The following is a 12,009-nucleotide window of genomic DNA, read 5'->3' on the forward strand; positions in this document are numbered from 1 at the left end:
AAATGTACACCTTAATGAGAGAGCTGCCAGAGAGAGCAGCATGGGATGGAAAGGCACATTATGTTGATTCAGCAATATTTTTTTTGCTTCTATCCCTATGTGAGTTCACACAGACTGACACTCCTTCAGGCCTAATATTCCGTTCTCCTTTCAGCAGGTTGTGCCCCTCAAGGAAATAGTACTCTTACAGCTCTAATATCCTAAAGATGTATAGCTATTCCCTGACAGTCACTTTACTGATGTCAAAAGCTAATTACATCTAGAAGGTATAAAATAACAAAGAGTACTTCAGCGACGATGTTCTATATATGTAGACCCTGCCTCACTTCTGTGGGCCAGCTCCCTCTGCCAGCCAAGCTTTCCAAAAGCTCTGTCTTCTCCTGGGGAAGGTGTCTGCTGGTTGTAGCAAAGCAACTGACAGCTGGGAAACCCAAAGTACTTTTTCCAGGTTGAAGTGGTGGTGCAATGCTTCCACCTGGAACTGAAGGAGCATTACGGATGTATCTGTGTGAAAAATCATGCAGGCAGATCACCTCCGCCTCCTTGGCAGGAGACTCCTTTGGAAGTTCTGTGCTGTACAGCAGCTCCGAGTCTGCCCTGAGCGTTCTGCTGTCACAGGTGCCAGTTCAGTACTTGAATTAAATTGGGGCTACGTATGGTCTAACATAAGCTTCAACAGTCACATGTCAACTGTGTTACAATTCCAAGTCCTGTAGCTGTGATACAGCCTCTGTAATATGGCCTCCCTTCCTCCAGTTTCTGTGTGCTCAATCCACAGTTTGATCCATCTTTCCCATTATTTGCAATGGGCTTATCTTTCCCAGCAAGATATATCTGACAAGGGCAACTGTAATGTGCGTACTAGGTACTAACAGACACAGATCAGTTTATCCCTATCCCTATCCCTATTATATCCCACAGTGGTGCAAGAAGGTCTTGGTTTGCTCTTTGTCCTATTCAGGATCAACTCAAGAACCAGGTGGATGCGTTTCTGTTTTGGTAAGCATCAAAGCTTTATGTACCATCAACTTCTTTGCATGATGGACTTTCTCAAATAAGGCAATCCATAGCAATATTTTGATTCTTTTGCTCAGAATGAGAAAATACTAGAAATATATATATATATATATATATGGCACACACATTTCTACTCTGCATCAGTCAGTATTCTGTATCAGCCAGTGATTTGTGCAAGGTAGTGCTGAGGCAGGTACTTCTTGCAGGGGAGAAGGATTTTGTTTCTTTAATACAAGAATATCAGGTTTAGTTTTACCCTATGTATGACAATTTTATGCTTCTGAGTGATACACATAGAAACAGAATCATTTAGGTTGGAAAAAACATCTAAGATCATTAAGTCCAACCATTATCTCAGCACTGTCAAGTCCACCACAGTAATATGTCCCAAGTGCCATATCTACATGTTTTTTGAACACTTCTAGTGACTCCAAAACTTCCCTGGGAATTAAGTTCCAGTGTCTGACAACCCTTTCAGAGAACAAATTTTTCTTTATATCCAATCTAAACATCCCCTGGTGCAACTTGAGAACATTTCCTCTTGTCTTATCACCTGTTCTTGGGACAAGAGACCAACTCCCACCTGCCTACAACCTCCTTTCAGGTAGCGTGTGATAAGGTCTTCCCCGAGCCTCCTTTTCTCCAAGCTAAAGACCCCCATCTCCCTCAGCCATTCACAATAAGACTTGTGTTCTAGTCCTTTCACCAGCTTAGTCTTTGAATAAGACACTCTTTAGAGGACTACCTCTAAACATATAACTGTATTTGAACTTAGACTTGTAAATAATAATAAAAACTTTTTATTCCTTCAAATTCTTTCCCAAAGAATTCTGAATTTTTCTCTTCCTGACTTTTCCTGATAAGCTTATGTGCTAAAAAATACAATGAGTCAATTGATGCAGTTTGCTGAGCAAATATTGTATGACATGAAGGTTAAAAATGGTGCTTGCAATGGGGAAGGTAGTTAAATATAAACAGAATATTACCCAAATGTTATTGGCCACACATGAAGTGTAAAATTATAAATATGGTGATAAATACTCTTTCATAATAAATTAATTTAAATATTTATGAAACAGTGGAGAAATATAATCACAGGTAAATATGGCTAGTAGATTTAAAATTATTTTTGGATGTTTTGGGTTTTTTAATGATCATATGATATTGTATGTAGGAGGTAATGTACATAAAATGGTGGTTTTCCTTGCTATATAGACACCAAGTAAGTCCAAAAGAATTTTAAGAAGAAATCTGGGAATTGCTTTATATTGAGCAAACAGCAACTGCCTGGACATAGGCTGAATTTTATGTATATACATTTATCACTGTTGTTTCCCTGTATATCTATCACACAAAAGAAGGTAGGTGGTATATAATTTGGTACTCTCATTGGCAGCATGAAAGAAAACTACTTTGTTTAAAGCTTAAGTCTAAAATTATCTTAATCTTACCTGCAGTAACTGTACCACTGCTTTACAGGTTTTAAGGGGCTACTGGAGAAGCATCAATCTTTCTTTACCCGAGACACTTCAGGAAATAACCACATATAGTTACAATCTCTCTGATTTGTTTTTGAACCAAGATGACAAATAAAATTTGAACAAATCCTGTTTAAATTAAAATAATTAGATGAATAATTCCTGCCCTGGTTCCATGACATTTGTGAAACTAAATAGACTAAAAAAGTTAAGACTAAAGCCCCATTCCTCCAGAATATGCATGTCTATCCCACTAGGTCATATTCCTTACAAGACCACATAGGTGCATTTGGATTCTCCAGATTTTCAGCTATATTTGTTGTATTGCTGATAAGTAAGACTGAGAGTTAGTATTTTCTTTCCCAATAGTCAACTTTCCTTTCCTGTTCTCCACCACCAGCCCTAAGGGCTAGTTCAAATTGATTAATGAGCTCTACATTCTCATAGTTGCAATTTTTATCATATTAAAGCTGTAGGGTTTTTTCCCCCTCTGCAATAGGAGCAGGTCAAGAATTATGTATGACTGGTTACAGGTTTTGCAGACAATTTTCCTGTTATCAGAATCCCCTCCATCATGTACCAATTTTGTTTTAACTAGTTGTTCTTCATAACAAAGCTGCATGTAGAAAGAATTGCTGTATTGTGCCAACTATTTTATATTCACAAAATATGGGTAGTATAAATGCAGTATATGAATACAGATAATACAGTTGGGGGGTGGGGGAAATGCTTAATTTACCTAAGCTTTGCTTCATGAGGAAAGTCACTTTAAGAGATTCTGTTATCAAGGTCATTTATTCTGCAAACCAGGGTGCCAATTCCCTAAATTTTTACAGGAACCCCTAAAGTTTTCTTGAAAGAGCAGATCTCGCTGTTATAGAGCACTATTACTTTTTTATAAATAGCCTTGGCTAGTTCAGAAGTAGAGTTTTCTCTGGCATCAGTAGCATGCATTGCAATTCTCTGTTTCAAGTTCTGTCGTGCTACTGACGTTGAAGGAAAAATAAAACTGAACCCTGTTAAGCTATTCTCTTTGTCTTACAAGAACACTAAAGTTAGATTTGCACAGACCTGCATATTCCTAGCTGGGCTGTAACCACTTGCAGTGTATTCTGTTTGTTTATGGCGCACATCTAGGAAAAAGTAAAAAGAGAATAAGCTTTCAAGAGCCTCAGAACAGCCTTCTATTCTCACAGCAATGTGGTAGAATTCTGTTTTCAGATGTTTTATAGATCTAGAGTATTTTAAAATTTAATTAATGTTTAAGTTTAATAAAATAATGCACAAAATCATTATTTTGTGACATTATTGAAGTCTATTTTCTAGCACAGCTTGAATAGGCAGCACTAAAATAGCACTAAAATACATTAACATTAGGTCATCTGCTTTGCATTTATAACAATAAGCTCACATTTTCAGAAAGGATAATCTTAAACAATTTTTTTTTCAGTGCAAACTGTACATCTTTATCTTAAAATTCCAAATGTTTCAACAATAGAAGATGATTAAGAACTAGACAATTATTCTTCATCTCTCAATGATTTATGGCACAAAGACCTTTTCTCAAGAGTTCGAGGTGCTAAAGAGGAGGCGTATGTTTAAGTTGGCAGCTCCCTGCTTTCCCCCTCATTTGCAAGACACAAAATTTACATCATTGTAGCCACACTAGAATATGAGTTTATAAACTTTATTGCATGTTTGGCCCTTGGTGTGGACATATATATGGTTGAGTTCTCCAGCATTTATATAAGCATATGCAGAAAATGAAAATAAAGCACACCCATTCCTCGAGCAGCTAAAATAGAAACACAAAATGCAGTGGCAGGACTCATCTTCCCATAATGGGCTTTAGTATTTATTTGCAATAACCTGCACAATGTGCTATATTATTTCCAGACATTGAAATAAGCACTTTGCTTGTCCCAAGGATCTCAGTATTCAATCGTGGAAAAATAAACAGCCAAAAGGAAGAAGAAAAGCAGTAAATATTATTGTGCAATCACATACCACCTACAGGATGGACAAGGGATCAGACCCAGCCAGCACGGGTTTAGGAAGGACAGGTCCTGCCTGACTAACCTGATCTCCTTTTATGATCAGGTGGCCTGCTTAGTGGATGAGGGGAAGGCTGGGGATGTGGTCTGTCTGGACTTCAGCAAAGCCTTTGACACTGTCCCCTACAGCACATTCCTGAAAAAGCTGGCAGCCCATGGCTTGGACAGGGGCACTCTGTGCTGGGTTAGGAACTGGCTGGAGAGCTGAGCCCAGAGAGTGGTGGTGAATGGTGCTGCATCCAGTTGGGATCCCATCACTAGTGGTGTCCCCCAGGGATCAGTGTTGGGTCTGATTCCAACGGGGTGAGGTTCAACAAGGCCAAGTGCTGGGTCCTGCACTTTGGCCACAACAACCCAATGTAGCACTACAGCCTGGGGAGAGAGTGGCTGGAGAGCAGCCAGGCAGAGAGGGACCTGGGAGTTTGGATGGACAGGAAGCTGAACAGGAGCCAGCAGTGTGCCCAGGTGGCCAAGAAGGCCAGTGGCATCCTGGTCTGGATCAGGAACAGTGTGGCCAACAGGTCCAGGGAAGTGATTCTTTCCCTGTAGTGAGAGGTGAGGCCACACCTTGAGTACTGTGTCCAGTTCTGGGCCCCTCAGTTCAGGAAGGACATTGAGATGCTGGAGCAGGTCCAGAAAAGAGTAACAAGGCTGGTGAAGGGACTTGAGCACAAGTCCTATGAGGAGAGGCTGAGGGAACTGGGGCTGTTCAGCCTGGAGGAGGCTCAGGGGAAACCTCATCACTCTCTACAACTACCTGAAAGGAGGTTGTAGCCAGGTGGGGATTTGTCTCCTCTCCCAGGCAGCTATCAGTAAGACAAGAAGGCATGGTCTTAAGCTGTACCAGGGGAGGTTTAGGTTGGATATTAGGAAGAAATTTTTTACAGAGAGGGCAATCAGGCGTTGGAATGGGCTGCCCAGGGAAGTGGTGGATTCTCCATTCCTGGAGGTTTTTAAGATGAAACTGGATGTGGCACTTAGTGCCATGGTCTGGTAACCACAGCAGTGTTGGATCAAGGGTTGGACTTGATGGTCTCAGAGATCCTTTTCCAATCCGGCTGATTCTATGATTCTATGATTTGAGAATGCTGACAAAACCCTGTGCTCTTTTTTTCATGTGTATGTAATTTGAAGTTGATTGTTCATTAAATTTTGAACATGCTTGCAATAATCTTGCAGTCACTGGTTTTAGGATTTTAGTAAAATTGTAGTCAGTATGAATAAAATAAATGGTGAAATTGGGTGTTGCTATTTCTATTTCTCTTGATATCAAGGTCAGTAAACATTCCTCACTTACTTGAAAAGGACTGATATATCACCTCAAAATTTTAATTGAATAAAAAACAGGAAATAAAAAAAAATCTGATAAGATTAAATAATCTACCCACCCTCTGAAATAACTACCAGCAAGCTGTGAGTATTTAAAAAATTACCATGAATATCCTGTGTCTTTCCTCCACCTACTTTGGTTCCTGTTGTTTCTTTTCACATGACATTTCTAACTCAATAATCTCCCACAGTGATTTTCATACTGAGGAAAGTAGTTAACAATAACTAAAACCATGCTCATAGCTCTTAAGTTCCCTTTTAATAAGTTCGTATATGAGCTGGCTACAACACCTTAGGCCAAAACTGTCAGACCTTCATCAATTTAAATTATACAAGACATCTTTGTAGCATTCATGTGTGGACTGGCTGTTAGAGTGGCACAGGACAATTCCATCCTGATTTACTCTGACTTGGTGTTTTACTGCCTGTCACCTTGGTGGGAAGGTTGGGGCAGAAAACAACACAGTGCGCTGGCCTTTAAAATTCTCATCTGTTTAATACAGTTATCCAATAAAAGATAATAATTCGCACCTAATTGCTGAGTTTGCAGTGGCAAATGGCAAATAAAAAAGTAGTGAAGGAGATATTACTGTGCATAATCTGTGAGGTTAACCCAGTGAAGTAGTGCAGGAATAATCCCTCCCATTCTTCCTCTTTTAATCCCATTCTTAAGGAAGCTGTTACTGTCTTTTGTATGTTTCTGTTAGTTCCTTTGCCTTCTTGCCATAAATGTGATGTTTTATTTCTATATTCTTTGTTTCCTCTGTTATTCCCTAAAACCACATTTACCCAGTTCCCAAACTATCAAGAACTGACCGCTTGTGTGAACACCCTGCAGAACTCTGTTACTGTCTGGGGTTTGTACACTCAAACCCTCCGTTCTCATTCTAGGTTTTCCTCCTGGAGACTTTTAAAACATTTTTTTCCCCAAGGGTTAACCACTATCACATGATGTTGTATACATAAGGAACATCACCTTAAATAAAACTCCCAGGCCTTAGTTTTTTTTCCTTCATATCTCACAGTCATGATTCATTTGTGTGTCCACCCCCAGCATGTTGAACAGCTGTACCTGTAGCTGGGCTCTCTGGGAATAGCTGCGATAAAAGAACTGTTCTTTTAATTTAGATTTTGAGGGTATTTAAAAGAGCTTGAAGTGGACTAGAGGGCATTCAGACACAGTGGTGTTCCAGGCAGCTTCTGTGGCCTTCGCAACCAAACCAATGTGCTGGTAGAGCTGAAACAGCTGGTAGAAGTCAGTCGATGTCCAGTTCTGCAGTGTTCCTCTCAGAAGAAAAAGAATTACTCTGGGTTTTTTTGGGAACCTGAACCTTTAGAAGACTTTCCACAGAATTTCCTAGTCTATATGAAGGTTGTCAGGCAGATCTCTTAGGTGAGTTATAGACACATATTCCCAGGTGATTTGCAATCAGTATGTGCCTTTTATGCTTATCTGGCATCAAGGATAGAAGTACAAAAAGAATATAATCCCTAAATTGTATTAAATGGACTAAGAGTTATCATTATTATTATTATTGTTATTATTATTACCAAAAAGATTTTGTACTTCTATTTTTAAACCCTGTGTAATTCTATGATGCTTCGCCATTTAATTAATGTGCCAGTACAATAAAATAACACACAAAATCATTATTTTGTGACATTAATGAAGTCTACTTTTTGAGCACAATTTGAATAGGCAATTGAACAACTGTGCACTAAAACACATTAAAACCAGGTCATCTGCTTTGCATTTCTAACAATAAGCCCATACTTCCATGAAGGGTAATCTTAAACCACATTTTTTTTCAGAGCAGCCAGTACATCTTTATCTTAAAATTCCAAATGTTTCAACAATAGAAGATTGTTAAGAACTAGACAATTATTTTTCAGCACCCATTGATTAATGACTTAGTCTATGACACACAGAGAAAGTATAGAACAAAGGAGTGCATTATAATAATGCACAGGCATTAAACCATCTTCATTAATAGGGTCTTTTTGGCTTCTGCTTAGCATAAAACAAAGTATGCCATAAAGAAAGTGAAGTATTAGCTTTAAATATCTCTTTAAACTCACTTGATAAAAATAAAGCCTACATTGTGCCCTTAATCTTAAAAAATATTTTGTTTTCTGGGATTCACACATTCTGCAAACTAGATGAACTGCAGCAGGGTTTCTGAGGTATCATTTTAGCTCATTTCTTACAGGCCACATTCTTCACAGTTCATATTTTACATTAGGGCATTGCATTAAAATTTGACTGTGTCATCCTTTCTCTGCATAACAGATTTAAGGTACTGCTCAGCATTACTGGCAGTAGCAAAATCTGAATATTTTAAATCAGTTATCCTGCTCACATTTAGAAATACAAAAATGTTAAATGGCTTTGATAAGAAATAAAAAAGAACATAGTGAAATTATGGTATTAACTATAAAAGATTCAACTTCGTTAATGCAGTATTTCAACTACAACAACCCTATAAATGCTTTCAGATTTTAATCCATGAGATCATTGGCTCCTCCTTTTATAAATAGATGTTTAATTCTGACACCATCCCTCCTCTCATGGGCCTTGTCAAGTGTGCTGCTTGGAAAATGCACGCCCACACATTTGCAAGACTGAGACCTTAGATATGTCCACTATGCTCTCTACTTTTTCACAGCTATTGGTACTTGAGGTTTGGTTTTTTGTTTGTTTTCAAGCTACTACGTTAATTTTAAATAGAATAATATTATTTTCCCCCAATGCTATCATGAGTCTGTTCTATGTGTTAGTAATCTACGTCATACATAACTCAAAGAACGAGGTTAAAATATGAAGTAGGCATAGACCATGTTCATAACAGTTGGGAAGGACAGAAGAAGATGGATTATGAAGAGGTTGTTGGAGCTAAGTGAATAATTCACAGTGAATAATTAATTTGACAAACTTAGACTCTTTGTGCGTACAGACCAGATAACAGTCTCTTCTCATTCATTCATTATTCAGATTTATTCAGTAAGTATCTTTTGAATAGGGCAGAGCAGCTAAGGCATTTCATCATGGAACCAAAAGCATGAATTAAAATCTCTCCCTGGATTCATATTTTCTTGAACTCCTCTGAAAACTGGGACCTCCCCATTTGGGACAAGTGGGCAGCCAGAAGAATTGATGTAGTGCAGGCCAAAAGCCCATCCATCTCAGACCAACACCTGGAAAGCCACATTTGTGTCCAAGGAGTCGAAGTGAGGGTAGTGGAAAAACGCCTTCACAGGAGAATTGCTGTGCAGGATGAGGCTGCCTCAGTGGAGGATCCCAGTTCATCCTGGCTGTTTTAGAGTGGTGTGCCTACATAAGAACATGGCTTTGTTTCCAGTTTTCCTTTTTCATTTGTAATGGACTGACAGCCCTGAAGAATGAGTTCCTATTCACATGTGCTACCCCAGGCATTTTTTGCTGCACATATTTTCTACCCACACCTACAGCGTGCAAGACTTGTTAACTGGGATGCTGCTTCGGAGGAAAATCTACTCTTGGGTTGAGACTCTTGATATTTAGTGGGAAGTTAGAAGTACTAGGAATCACTAACTGAACCCAAATATTAGATGGTGGACACTAAAAAAATGCAATTGATAATGACTATAAGTTTTTCAATAAAAGTTTTCTGCCCCAAAGAGCTTATAGACAGGCAAGACGAGAGAAGTACAGGGGAAAAAGAGAAATAAATTAAACCAGTATGTAACACGAATTGTACCAGGTCACTTTAATTAATAAGGCTTTTGTTCTTATTCACTTGCCTAAGAAACCTCCACACATAAAATTTTTTTCTGATTTGGATTCCATTTGGTGTAATGTTGTATACTGCACACTATATCTAATAATGGTAATTACTGTTGTTTTTGTTTTCTATTCAGATGTAACAATGCTTTGATGAACTGCTTTTCACTTTAATTGCATTAATTTAAATATGTGTATCTGATAAAATATTTACTGACAGCTTATCTGGCAAGGACATACATGGTTCAATAAACACAAATCACACTGTAGTTTGTACATATTGTATAACATTAATTTATTGGTCAATGTTTAACATCTTAACACTAAAACTATTCCATCACACATTCTATTAGTTTATCAACAACATTTATATCTTCTAAATGGTAAGCTGTAAAAAAGAAAGAAAGAATAATCCTCCCCATCTCTATTAGCATGTGACTGATGAAAAAAAAATAATGCTATTTAAAATGTATTGATATCACAAAGCAATCATGATTTTGAACTTGCACATGAAAGAGAAAGTGGCTTTATGCAAAAATTTAGAAAACATTTTCTTTATACTATCAGAGATACCAAAATTAAATTAATTCAGGAGAAGCCCAGTGTCATAGGTACTGCTTTTTCATCAATTGTTTTGATGAAAAAGAAAGCTAAAAGCAATAATTAAGTTTTTTTCAGGTTTCTAGTCTTTGCTTTAATTTATGTCATGTCAATGACAAACTCGATGATTTTCAGAATTTTAAGTAGTCACTTTAGATAGTCCCATTTAGGTCATCACTACCCTGGGTTCTTCCCATAAACTCTGGACACTGACCATCCTTTAAACCTTGTCTCCTCGGTGCCATTGTATACTAGAATTAAATCCAAACTGAATCTTTAAAATCAAGGATTTGAAGGACATTTTGCTGAATGCTGGGTCAAGGCTAGTGTTTTTGCTCTTCTGCGTAATACTCTGAGCCTTATGGCAAGCAGAAGTTTGCCCACGCTGCAGCACAGCATTGGGACTATTGCAACAACCTCAGGGTCAGGATTTGGTGCTAACAGTGAAACCCACTCAAGGCTCACGAGTAACTTCAGAGCTTGATTGCTGTCACAGCTACAGTTTCATTGTTCTCATCACACAAACTAGTTCTGTTAGCTAGAGTTTTCTTTCATATATTTCTTTCTGATTCATCTAACTTGAATTTATTTCTTCAGTGACAATTATGGAGAGCTTAGAGGAAACATTTTCCTCCATCTAATAGGAGATGATTTTAAGAGCTGACCAAAGCTATGTGTCTTAGACATGTTACCATAATTTACACAGAAATAGACCACCAGCAAGACATATGCATAGCAATGACTTATCCAAATCCTCCTCAACTTTGGTTTATTGTTTTATTTTCTTCAGAAAACAAATTAAGCTTTGAGAAAGTTTTTTTCTCTACTTGAGCTGTTTTACTGGGATGTTTTCGTAATGTACACATTTTTGTGATTTATTTGGATGGCAAAAAATTTCATTAAAATGTTTTCACATATATTTCTTGGGCAACAGAAGTGTAGGTACAAACACCTTCGTAAGTGAGGTTGAAAGACTTGCAAGTGTTTCTAGGATATCTGATGTAGCTTGAATACAGATCAGGCTCTTGCACACAAGCATTTTGGTTGCCCTTTTTCTGGCCTGTAATCACCTTCATACTATATGTCTTGTTTGTTTGTCTGTTTGGGGGATTTCTTGGCTTTGTTTATTTTAAAGGCATTACAAAAATATTTGTATGAGCATAATATCCATGAAAAATTATCTGGTGGCTGCTTTGAAGACTGAAATCCACTCTCTCTCAGAAGGTCAAGTGACTCCTACACATAGATCCTTCCAGGGAGCATTTGACTTTATCTTCGCAGCCCAGAGGTAATCAGAATGAGGTATAATCTACATGCTCACCTTGTGCTTTGTCTTCCTTCCATACTGTCACCTGCTGGAAGAAAACAATGCTTTTATCCTGAACTATAACATTAGTCACTGTTTGTACAAGAAGAGTGATCAAATAATAAGAGCTACACCAAGCCCTGATGTTGTAATTTTGAGTTCTGGAAATTTAATCAAAAGTCATCCTGTTTTAAAGTTTAGGAAGGATTATTTTTTTCTTTCATTAATTTGCATCAATTTCTTCTCTTTTTAAAACCTTACAATCATAATTTATTTTAATTCATATGGTCTGTTGCTGAACACTTCTCACCAGTTTCTCATCCATTAGATTCTTCCCTTCCTTGGAGTAGTTGCAGGGGACTGCATGCCACAGCACCTGTTTTACAAAGAAAGAAAACATTCACTGTTGATTCATTCCTTTCAGACAGCCCACACATCTGTGTGATTTCATTCATGGATGTAGAT

Source organism: Pseudopipra pipra, chromosome 1, assembly GCF_036250125.1.
Source record: "Pseudopipra pipra isolate bDixPip1 chromosome 1, bDixPip1.hap1, whole genome shotgun sequence".
NCBI lineage: Eukaryota > Metazoa > Chordata > Aves > Passeriformes > Pipridae > Pseudopipra > Pseudopipra pipra.